This window comes from Anguilla rostrata, chromosome 8, assembly GCF_018555375.3.
Source record: "Anguilla rostrata isolate EN2019 chromosome 8, ASM1855537v3, whole genome shotgun sequence".
Classification (NCBI taxonomy): Eukaryota; Metazoa; Chordata; class Actinopteri; order Anguilliformes; family Anguillidae; genus Anguilla; species Anguilla rostrata.
In genome coordinates this window covers 45831622-45844790 of record NC_057940.1, presented here as the reverse complement: position 1 = coordinate 45844790, position 13169 = coordinate 45831622, and positions in this window count along the sequence as shown.

Below are 13169 nucleotides of genomic sequence, written 5' to 3'. Positions count from 1 at the left end.
GTGTGCCTAAAAATCGATAAGCCACTAAAATGGATAAAACTGTTGTGCATTTTAATCTTTTAGCCATGGATGCATAGGCTACTTGTCAGCTGAGTCCAAATATCAACAGTTTTAACATTGTAAACACCTCACAGCTAGACCAATGAGGGTTTGTAGCTGGAGGGGAAGGCACCGCGTGTTTTCCTTTTGCTGGTGTGAGTCAAAACGGAGATGTTAGTTAGTTTTCATCTGTTCGCAAGAACAGGGCACAATTAGAATTAAGAATGCACTGGTTCCGTTGCCACGGGTTAGATATGAAGGAGTTGCTTCATATCCCGCTTAAAACTGGCCTGAAACGGATCAGTAGCATTCTGGTTACTCTCCGTTTGTAAACGGGGCTATGCTGTCATCAGAGATATATCCGATCTGTCGCCGGACTGTAAATATTCCAATGAGAGCATCAGAATATTCACATATGCGCGGAACAACATACCAGATATATCCCTGACCACAGCAAGGAAGCGTAACGGTTATTATGTTTTACTCTCGTGTTAAATCTGACTCCATTTTATATGAAAAATTTAAAATTAGGGTTTAACTATACGTGGAACTTTGGAGTGGTTACACTCGACTCTATCTTGTGCCATCATTCCTCAATATATGCTCCCGGGCTTTAGCATTATTGTTAAATCTCAGTTCGGCGAGGAATCCAGAGGGTAGGAGGCTGACCACCATAATACATGCCTTCCATGCCTGGCTTACATGGATAGGTCATCGACAGTTATGAGCCCAGGACGGTGCGTATCTATCGGGCTCCTTCAGGCGAATTTGACAAGAACCGGCGTATTACGCCCATGGGTTCTCTTAAGCCAAAACACCAGAACCAATACCACCAATCCCTTAACAGGCAGATCGTGGTCACCTATCTAACTTGAAGACCCCACTAAAGACGTTTTACTGTACTAGACCCCTGATCAGGAGGCCCCCGTCCGAACTGCCCCCCTGAGTATTTAAACGGAATTTCGGCTGAAAAGAAGATAAAATGGATTAGAGTCATGAAGACCACGCAAGTTAAAAATAAGAATTTATTGAACAGGCAGGTAGGTTATTATCTTCAATTTCCAAAATCAATTATAAAGGTTAAAAACAGAAATGCAGAGTAAAAGAGTTCTTACCAGCCTGTTTAGCTACACACAGAACATCGAGTATGCGCAGTGCGGGAAGTCGATTGCGATCTTCCTCGACAGGATTGTCTCCCTTCCTTTTAGGCCAAATCCCGCGTTTGATCTAGGCGGCTTTACCATAAATTAACCTGGCCGAATCATAAATCTCAAATTTCGGCCCCCACCATTTGGGGCTGCTGTTAAAACAATCAGTGGGGAAATCGAGAAAAGGAGATGATTACCAGAGAGGACATTCCATTGTGTTAGGTTTTTCCTGAGTTGCTGAAACTATGGTTTTTCAAATTCTATCTGGTATGAAACATATTTCATTCAATGGCTTGAACCATGGAGAAAATGTACATACCAAACATGCCAAGTGGATGTAATATTATGGTGCAGTTGTCATGAAAATACCCTTTTGTTTAACCATTGTACATGCAATCAATGTTATTATTACATAATGCATAATACAATAATACAATGAAAACATGTGCATGGTTTGTAAGGTTTTCCGGGATTTGTAAATAAGATATACAGATGGTTTATAGATGGTTTATAGTCCAGATCCAGAAAAGAAATACAAAGTGTAATGTCCGAGGGGCCCAAATGAGGGCACTGTGGTACTGTCCCGTGCAGTGGCCCCCACCAGGTGCCGGTCGTTTCACCCTTTACGACCCCAAAACACCCACACCCACAACCACAGACAAGGAGACTAGTTCCCCTTATCTTGGTTGTGTCCAGGTGGTAACATTCCAGAGAACCAAATGGCCTGCCCATTCAGAGGAAATCCGAGTGACTGATTGTTTCACCACCAGGCTCTCGGGTCCTTTGAATTACACGCTGCGTCCCAGCATGCTGGCTCGGTCAAATGTCAACCTTTTCTGGGTCCCAGTTTGACTTCCCTCTTACAACATTATTCTCCCAAAATGCTTGAACTCCCAAAATACTAGCAGGGAAAAAGAATTAGGTAAACATAAGTTGACTAGTTAATCATTTTATGCCAATTTCTGGCTTGCGGGTTATGTGCCAAAACACCATTTTGTCTACTTGCAAAGAGGCCAGTGCCAATGTCCTTTTCATTCACTTAAATCACTATTCACTTTATTCACTATATTCCCAGCAGAGGAAAAGACGTTATAATCGCATCACGGATGAAGTGAAAGTGCCATCTCCATCAAACAGCATAGCAACGACAGCATTTTTTAAACTTTTTTTTTTTTTTTTTTTACAATAGCAATATTGAACCATTGTTTGACAGCCCTAGCTCTTACTATTTTATTGTAGCTTCTTATAAGTGTAGTTGGAAAGTTTCGCTTGTGCCATCCATCCGCTCCAGCCCTGTCCCTCCCCTGGTTCAAGCCCAACTTTTGAGGCAACCTGGAGCCCCAGATGCATTACCCTGCCCCTCTGAACTGCAAATCATACATCCCTTCATTGGGACTTCCTACTTTACCTGCTAGTTTAATACCTCAACTGTAATCTGCTGAACACATTTAGGTATTTGCTGTGATAGATCCCTTATTACATTTGTGTTACCTCCATTCTACCTCTATTTTACACCAGCCCAGCGAATGGGCTTCCTGCCTATAGCTGAGTTCCTCGCCACAGTTTGAGTGTTTTCTTCCCACCAGGGAGTTTTTTTTTACATTGCTTGCTTTTTGGGGATTCAGGCCTGGTTTTTGCTCTGTTTCCACTCCGTTACTCTGTAAAGCATCTTTTTGACAGTTCTCTGTAAAAAAAAAAAATCTGTAATTGTAATTGATTCATTTTTATCTTTTAAAAGCTGGTATTTTGTACACTTTAGGGGTAGGCTGAAAACGTACCTCTTCAGTCAGACATTTTAGACCATTAAAGAGGTTGGGGAAGGGTAAATCAGGACCATAGAGCTGTTATGTGAGCTGAGCTGACTGTGCTGTTGCCCTGCCATTGGGTCCTGTCTGTCCAGGATCACTCTCACCCCCCTCCTTCCCACCTCTCACCCCTTCACATCTTTTAGATATGCTGGCATAGCATAGCACACAGGGACCTTTCTGCATAACATTCAAGCCTCTGCATATGCAGCAGGTAATTTTATAAATATACACTGCCGAATCGTTCTTCTGTTCTGTATTTTCTTCGTGGGGGCTTCTGCTCCTTCCCCTGCTGTGAGTTTGCAGATCGTCCCATGACAGGACCTGGAGGCCTTGATCACTACACCCCTCTGAAATGCATATTACTGTACTTTTTTTTTCTTGGACTATGTATTTTACCGGCTAACTTAACTACCTCTGACTGTAACCTGCTCAGTCTATTTGATCATTTGCTCTGCTAGATCCCTCATTACATACCGATACGTTACGATTCATATCTTTACTATTACACCTGGCCGGCCAGTGGAGGATGAGCTCTATAGCCATATTCCTCCTGAGATTCCCACTGATCAAGGTGTTTTTTCTCACCATTGTTTGAGTGTTTCTATTCTCACTTGCGGTTTTTTATATATATATTTTTTAAACCTTTTTTTTAGCTCACTTTTTTGTTGAGGCCTGGTTTTTTCCCCAGGTTTTTTTTGTATTTCTACTGTAATGCACCTTTGTGACTGTGTCTGTGAAAAGCGCTATACAAATAAAATTGAATTGAGTTGAATTTTGTAGGTAGCCGAATGGTCCTCCTTTCCACTAATTGAACTGCACATGACCACTGTAGGACTTCAGTATGTGTGAAGTCTGTATAGTCTGTCTGTAGGCAGCCAAATGAATTAGCACAATGAGAGAGGAGGCCTACCCTGCTAACTGATGTCCTCAACCTCTGGGCAACATGATGGACCATTGCAAATTGTCTGGGAGAATTTCATGGTATTTTAAAAGTTTTAACAAGGAACTAAAATGGCACTGACCCTGATTTACAACATGTCACTCACTTTAAAAGTAAATTCAGATTATAATTATCACTCGTTCAAAGGTGACCCTACACCTCCTCTTCCTTCTTCAGGGAATTTACAGAAATTCTAAAACAAGTTAATTATGATAGGTGACATTTACATTTTTAAAGTAACTAGCAATCTACATTTTCATAAAATACTTAAACAAAATATGATTGCCAGTAACACTTCTTACACATTTGAAATAAAAAAAACTGAATCATGTCATGTCATTTTCAGCCTCCACAATTTCTGTCTTTGTGGGTAGACTGTTAATTATCCGACTTAACTGGCTAATTAACAAATGATGAATTGTGTCTGGTTTCCCCGGGGACTTTCCTGCAGTAGCAGCTGTTGAGTCTCAGCGGTCCATCCTATTAAGGAAGGAGAGTGTTTAATACAGAAATAAATTACTGGTGACAACTTTGTCAGTTGAACTGTCAGGGTGGGTTGACTGTATGGACACCTGGAGGTGTGCTGAAGTGCACTTGAAATTGCAGAGCTTTCTCGCAATGCCAATACTCATGCTTTGTGCTGTAATTAATGTAGAAATGTAGTTATGTAGTGATATGCTATATGTTGTATCACATATTACTTTCTTAGATTCATAATTAAGACTATGGTTCAGGGCCATAAGCATTTTCCATACTTAATGTTTTTAATGTTTATCTGTGGTCATGAGTATATTTATTGTTATCTTTTTACCACTCTGCTGCGGAACAAATTTCCCCATGGGCATAATAAAGTCTCTTACCAACTCGGTGGCAAGTTTATCATTCAGATATTTTGACCAATGCTTTTCCTCATTGCCTCTTCCACACAGCCAATGAGCTTTTAAATGCATGCTTTGTGAGAATCTGTTTCACAGCTCTAGCCAGAACCAACCAGGATGTCATTTCAATTGCGTACTTCCAGTTGCACAATATTTCTCACCCCTGAGAGGGATATGCGGCAGTTCTGGGAAACATTGTTTCCCAGAGAGAGGAAGAGTGCACCCACACCTGTCCTATAAAATTAACCGTCCCATCTCTGTTTCTTTCTTGTCTGTTTGGCACGAGCTCTTACGGCACAGGCCTAAAGACAGCAAACACCTGCCTATAAAGGAACATGTGGAGAGACACACAGTCTCTCTCGGGCAGTGTTGTCAGATTGGGTGAATTCCAATTAAACTAAATTTTTATTTATTTTGTTTGGGGAAAATGGCTTTTGGCGGGTTCACCATTTTCAAATCTGGCAACACTGCTCGTGGGTTATTGCCATGACCAACAGGTTCAAACTTTAAGTAAATGTGTTAGCTATAGTAAGCTAAAGTAACTGCATCCACACGGGATCAGTTTATTTACTAACTTTACACGTTGCTATAGTTCTGCAACATAGCAACAAGTAAACGCACATAGCCTATGGACCTTCTTGCAACAGCCAGCTAACACAGCTTCCAGCTTCCCAAAAGGACAAAAGGATCAGCAAGAAAAACCAGGATGGAGGCTGGCTTTTCTACAGATAGAACGATCTGCGCTCCAGCTGACAAACATCCAGGCTTATAAAACTTCTCTTTGTTCTTTGTTTTCAAATAAGTATGTAAACACCTCACAGCTAGACCAATGAGGGTTTGTAGCTGGAGGGGAAGGCATCGCGTGTTTTCCCTTGGCTGGTGTGATTCAAAACTGGAGATGTTATTTATTTTTCTCTGTTCGTAAGAACAGGGCACAATTATACTTAAGAATGCACTGGTTCCGTTGCCACGGGTCAGATATGATGGCGTTGCTTCATATCCCGCTTAAAACTGGCCTGAAACGGACCAGTAACATTCTTGTTACTCTCCGTTCACAAACGGGGCTATGTTGTCATCAGAGATATATCTGACTTGTCGCCGGACTGTCAATATTCCAATGGGAGCATCAGAATTCACACAAATGAGCAGAACAACACATCAAATATATCCATGACCACAGCAAGTACGCGTAACAATTACTAGGTTTTACTCTCGTAATAATCTGACTCCAAATGAAATTAGAATTTAAAATTTGGTTTTAACTATACATGGATCTTGGAGTGGTTACACTCGACTCTATCTTGTGCCATCATTCCTCAATATATGCTCCCGGGTTTAGCACTATTGTTAAATCTCAGTTCGGTGAAGCCCCCAGAGGGTAGGAGGCACAGAGTATGTGCAATGTTACTAGTCGATTACGATCTTCCTTGTTTAGCTACACACAGAGCACAGAGTATGTGCAATGTGGGAAGTCGATTACGATCTTCCTAGATTGCTTTGTCTCCCTTCCTTTTAAGCCAAATCCCGCGTTTGATCTAGGCGGCATTGCCATAAATTAACCTGGCCGAATAATAAAATCTGGAATTTAGGCCCCCACCATTTGGAGGCTGTTGTTAAAACAATTAGTGGGGAAATTGGGAAAAGGAGATGATTACCAGAGAGGACATTCCATTGTGAATCAGGTTTTCCCTGAGTTTCTGAAACTATGTTTTATTAAATGTTATTTGGTATGCAACATATTTCATTCAATTTCTTGGATTTCCCTGAATACGCCCATACCAAACATGTCCAGGGGATGTAATATTATGGTGCAGTTGTCATGAAAATACCCTTTTGTTGAACCATTTTACATGCAATCCATGTTATTATTACATAAGGCATAATACAGTAATATAATGAAAACATGTGCATGGTTTGTAAGGTTTTCCAGGGTTTGTAAATATGATAAACAGATGGTTTAGAGTCCAGATCCAGAAAATAAATAAAAAGTGTAATGACAGAGGGGCCCACATAAGGGCACTGTGGTACTGTCAAGCGCAGTTGCCCCACCATTTTGCCAGAGGCCTGATGATCTTTTTACCCTTAATGGCCCCAACACACACACCCCCACAACCATAAACAAAGAGACTAGTTCCCCTTATCTTAGTTGTGTCCAGATGGCAACATTCCAGAGAGCCAAATGGCCTGCTCATCCATAGGAAGTCCGAGTAACTTATTGTTTTATCACATGTCTCTCGGGTTCTTTGAAGTACAGGATGAGTCCCAGCGTGCCGGCTCATTCAAATGCCAGCCTTTTCTGGGTCCCAGTTTGGCTCCATCTATAGCTCTCCCCTCTGGCCCAGTGGGGGACACTTCAGAACGTCCTCCCAAGGGGTCATGGACACTTTCCCAGATGGTTGGTGCCGGAGGTCCAGGGTCGTAGGGCTGATGGTGGGAATAACTGGGAAGGCTGAGATCAAGCGTTGTGTGGGTTGAGGTGTGTATGGTAGGGAGCGGATCAGATGTTGGAGTGAAGATGGGAACTTTTGCGCCCCAGATGACCTGTTGCACTAAGTCCATTCCATCAGTCAGGGCCCGTGTTCTTAAGCACAGAAAAACTCACAAGACAGCTGACAGTGACGTAGGAGCTTTGTACCAGGAGGTGTCCTCTCGATTGAATCTATCGAAGCAAAGTCTTGGAGAAAGTGTACTCAATGTTGACATCCACGGGGCTGTGCAGAGGTTGAACCTTAACAAACTTGGTGGGATTATGGGGAAAAAGGTTTGTAAGACATGGTATATATGAATGAGGTAGTTGGGAGTTTTCATGACAACCGCATTATGTGGTAAATATGGTTTTTGTCCTTCTCATGGTAATATCCTTTGTAATTTTGGATAAACTGGATTTGGGGAAATTAAAAAGAAAGGAGACAAATCCAATACATTTTGTGTGGATGGTTATTGAAAGTGATAGTATAAAAATAAAGAACAATTGATAATAAACATACAGTATAAAAATAGAGAAAAAACACAAAAAGCATAATTTAAGACATGTAAGAGAAGTAGTGTTCGGAGGTTGTAGCATCCTTCAGTTTGTAACAGATACATTTTAAAATGAATGTGAAACTTGTTATTAATATGAATAGAAATTTCACATATTTCTAAAACCTTCTTCCAGAAGGGACCTGCAAATTCCCCTAACCATAAGGTGTTAAACTCTTTGCCTGTAGTTGTGCAAAGAAGAGAAAATCTATGCAGGGTTACTGTCTGCATACTTCAGGGGTTAAACCACAACTGATGAAAAAATAAAAAGATGAAAAAACAAAAAGAAAATCAGACACTCTCTTGGGAGTGTAGGTTTACTGCTCCTTAAATATTCAACAACTGACAGAGAAGGGGGGGAAACAGAGAACAAGACGGACAGGTGGGGAGAAGGGAGAAAGAAGAACAGTAAATGAAAAGGACCCCCCTTTCAACATTTTAATGTTAAAAGACAAACTTGATGTAAACTTAGGAGTAATTGCTTCTTCTCCTTATTTATTTATTTATTTGACATATATGTAGTTTGGAAGACTTTTTCCTTAAATAATTTTCCTTGCAGGCACAGATGATACCGGCCCTTATTAGTTGAGTTAAAGCTTGATGACATTATGTTCATTTATGGCATTGACTGGCTTATCAATGGTTTGACAAAGATTCTAATATGTATATTTTGTGCTATGGGGAAGTCCACACAAAAATACCATTAGATCTCTAGTATGTAGCATGCCTTGGCCAATTTAATTGGCACCCAAGTAAGTCTGTTAGTTAATTCTAACAGTTCCTAAATGACGTGCACAGGCATGCATTAATAATTAGTATATTATTAGTTAATATTATTAATTAAAATCCTCTGATTTCATCCTTGTGCCACTAAGACACACAGAATAAAAACCCAGATGAAAACAATAGGGTACACCAGAATTCACTACACTTTTTTGAAAGCAAGCTTTCTAAAGAAAGGTGAATGGTGGCACACCTATGCCTACATAACTTAATTTAGCTCTAGGCTAATGATTATTTTATTTATAATCGACCAAAGTCTATTTTTTTGTTGGTTATAGGCCATTTTGGAATTTTACCTTCTACACTGGCTTATCTCAACTGTTTTATAAAATCTAGCCTATTTATTTAATTAATAGTATACCACTGGTTACTGAGACAGATGACACAGGCCAAAGACCCTGGTTCCAGCATTTGATAAACAATATGTACTTCCCGACCAAAAGTACTTTTCTCAAACAGCGATCCCTGAAAAGTATCGGACAGTGAAGGATGGCATAATACGGGACTTGAAAGGCGTTGACCATTAATCAGCAACAACGGATATGCGGTCAAGCGTGAACATGGGGCTTGGGGCGACATAGCTCAGGAGGTAAGAGTGATTGTCTGTCAGTCGGAGGGTTGCCGGTTCGAACCCCGCCCTGGGCATGTCGAAGTGTCCTTGAGCAAGACACCTAACCCCTAACTGCTCTGGCGAATGAGAGGCATCAATTGTAAAGCGCTTTGGATAAAAGCGCTATAAAAATGCAGTCCATTTACCATTTACCATTTAACATGATGCCGTACACGAGCCTGACCATACACTATCTCAGCGCTAACTGGGAAGTAAAATCAAAGTGCCTGGAGACCGTGTGCATGCCCGAAAGCCACACGGGTGACAACCTGGCGGAAGCCCTCAGGTCCTCCTTCCAAGAGTGGTCTCTGGACGAGAGGAAACTGGCCTGCATTACCACGGACAATGGGGCAAAAAATTGTGGCTGCGGTGTGAAAACATGGCTGGCAATGGCTAAATTGCTTTGGCCATAATCTGTATTTAGCCGTCACCAATGCAATGAAGACAGAAAAGGACCACACGGCCCGAGCCATGGGTTTGTGCAGAACGTTGGTGACGACTTTCTTGCAGAGCTGGCAAAAGAAGAGAAAGCTCCAGAAAGAACAAGCTGGGCTCAACATGCCCCAACATTGCTTAGTTCTGGTGAGTTGTGCTAAACTTCGATTCCTATTTTTTTAGACATTGTTTTTCCATTTACAATGTTTTTAATTTATTCACAGGATTGTCCTACCAGGTGGGGTACTAAGCAGAAGATGATTGAGCACGTTCTCGAGCAAGCCCCAGCCATTAGGAGGGTGTTGGATGACCAACACGTTTGACGTTTGACTCCGACGTGGCAGGACGTCGAAGTCCTAGAATCCGTTAATGCTGCGCTGAAGAAAGTCTCAGATTTTACAGATGCGCTGTATTCGGAGAAGAGGGTTACAGCATCCTCCGTGAAACCGGTCCTACAGTTACTAACTGAGGATCTTCTGCTCCCAACCGAGGAAGACACAGAGTTGACACGCAACCTGAAAAGAAAAATGACCAGAATCTTGGAAGACAAATATAGTGCACCTGCAACACAGCAACTGTTGGCAAAAGCCTCAATCCTTGACCCAAGATACAAGACGGCAACCCCAGGGATGACGTCAAAGATGCGCTCCTGGAGGAAATGCTGGCGCGGCGCGATGAAGGGGATGGAGATGGTGCCATCCAGCGAAGTACCTCGAAGGAGCAAGTACACCAACTCCTCCTCCCAAAAAAATGAATCTCACAGACCTGCTTGGAAAAAGAAAAGAACAGACCTCCACTCCAAGAGAATCTGTGCTGACATTGAACTTACAATACAAGGTATTTGCAGGAGGAAGCCCTCGATTCGCACTCGGATCCACTTGCCTGGTGGTGGGACAATCAGGCTCTGTCGAAGGTTGCCAGAAAATATATGACCATATGCGCTATGAGCACTCCCTCGGAGCGTGTATTCAGTGTGGCTGGCAGTATTGTCACTCCGTTGAGATCCTCCCTTAAACCGGACAAAGTTAACATGTTGGTTTTCCTGGCAAGAAACACGAAGACCAAAAAATAAACCAGCAGGATATGCCGATTCACTTTAGCGGCTCAGTGAGTAGTTGTACAAGCACTTATTGTTGTTACGGACTCATCGGCTAGCCTGCTTACCGACAATTACTTAATATGTATGTTCCCTTTTTATGTTGCACTTTGTTATTGTTGTACCGACTTATAGGCTATTACTGACAGTGACTTATATGCCTTTGTATGTTGCACTTTGAAAAAGCCAAATCAGGCTATAGCCTTATTATTATTATTATTATTATTATTATTACTATAGCTGTAATTTTGCCTAAAGCATATTTGAAGAATATATATACATAATTTGTATATATGCTGTTTGAACAATTATAATTATTTATTTGAGACTTTGTTCGAGTAGTTGTTCATGTTCATTTTCCAGCTGCGTGCTTCCTTGTTGTTTGTTACCAACTTATAGGCTATTACTGACAGTGACTTATTTTTTTTCATTCATTCAACCTTTATTTAAATTCTCGGGAATACAGTTGAATGTAGCTCTCATTTTCAACTATGCATAGCCTATACGTTCCCTTTTTATGTTGCACTTTTAAAAACCTATGGGTTGTGGATAAAATTTATATCTGTGTTATCTTCATTCCCTCCTCTTTCATTCCCAACCAAGGACAAGACACACAAGGCATTTGTCTCATCAAGATTTGAGCGAGTTTGCGAGGTGTGCCCAATACGCTCCAAAAGGGACCGTGGGGAGGCCTGGGGTGGGAGAGAATGAGACGTACATTTATATTAAATGTGTGCTTCTCACAGTGTTTTAGCCTGTATGAAACAATTATTAAGTGGTCATAATTTGTTAAATAGGTCAGCTTTTGTTCAATAATGCTTTGAAACGAGAGATTTTTGAAATTTCAAGTCAAGATGATGCTGGCCAGTTTGCTCCGCTGTCTGACTGAGGATGAGAGATATGAAATGCTGTTTGCTTGTCATCCAAAAACGTTTACATAAATTAACAGTTTATGAGTAATACAAACGTTTTGGATTGATTTTTAAAAAATGATATACAGTTTCACTACGTAAAATCCTGGTTTTTGCACTGTACAGAACTTTGTTGGTTGATTCTGTCAGTCTGTACTTAACCTTGTAGAGGCATATGTTCTTCTGTACACAGACGGGGGAAGTACATTTTCCCACTTTTCTCGAATACTATTGGTTCAAAACACATCAATCAAAGTGTAGATTGTAGAATGGGCATTTCCCTGGAGAATGAGCACACAACCATGCTTGTCTGGCTCCTAACAACGGATGAATGGTCCCTGATGTGCGCCAAGCGGCGCCAAGTGTACGGAACATAGTTAGTCTACGTTCATTTATTTTATTTTTTGGCGGTAAACCGCCGAACCGTGGGGATACATTGCTTTTTCACCGTGGTAAGAAAAAATCCTTACCGTCACAGCCCTAGTGTATACCATCTTCACTTTCTTGCAGAAGTCAGTTCTTCAGGATGCCTTCAAAGACCTTACCAACACAACTGAGGAGGGAAATCTGAAGGTAGTCCTGTGGGAACCGGGGTTTGCTGCACTTAGGGATTGCACAGACTAAGGAGTCTTTCCACTGGGTGGGGAAATGTCCATCTTTCAGACAGGCATTAAATAGATGAGTCAGCACCGGGGCAAGCTCCTCACTGTAGGTCTTTAAAATCCAACCAAGGATGCCATCTTTTCCTGTTGCTTTTTTCCATCAACATACAAAAGAAGCGTCTTCACCTGTCCAATGCTGTAAGTGACAATTGTTGTGTTGGTTAAGTCACCCCCATCAACAGCCAGGAGGGGGCTGGGTGCGAAGTTCTCCCACACAGATGAGAAGTGGAGGCTCAGGGTTTCACATTCCTCTTGTGTCTTTGTATTTTCAGATCCTGAACACTGGGCTTCTTCAGCTCCCATCAGCTTTTTGATGGACTTCAACAAGTTGCCACTGTCGTTGTTTCTGAGATGAGCAACTTCATCCTCATAATACTTCCTCTTTGCATTTTGAATCAAATAGGCTACTTTGGAGCATAACCTCTTGAACTCTGTTTTGCACATCAGATTTGAAGGCTTTTTGTCTGTCCCCTATATGCTGCTTTATCTGTGCCGTTGGCAGCGTCAGGACCAGCCCCAGCTGACTTCCGCCACCTAACAATGCTTTTTCTGTACAGGAACCCACCCACCACAAGGAGATCAGGACAAGGTAGGTAAAAGGCAAACTTTTATTTGTTTTTAATTCATAAAAACAGAGCATGCCACAATCTCACACCAATCCTGCCCTTCCTACTTCCCTCCGGCTTCTTTTGTTACTCTCCAACTCCGGCCCTCCCCTTCCCTTCCACAGAGCCCCAACGCAGGTAAGCGCATACACACCCCTCACACACCACACACTCCTAAGCCACTGAGGTTACCACTCAGACGTGCCCACACTCTGAGCATACAAACAGTGTAC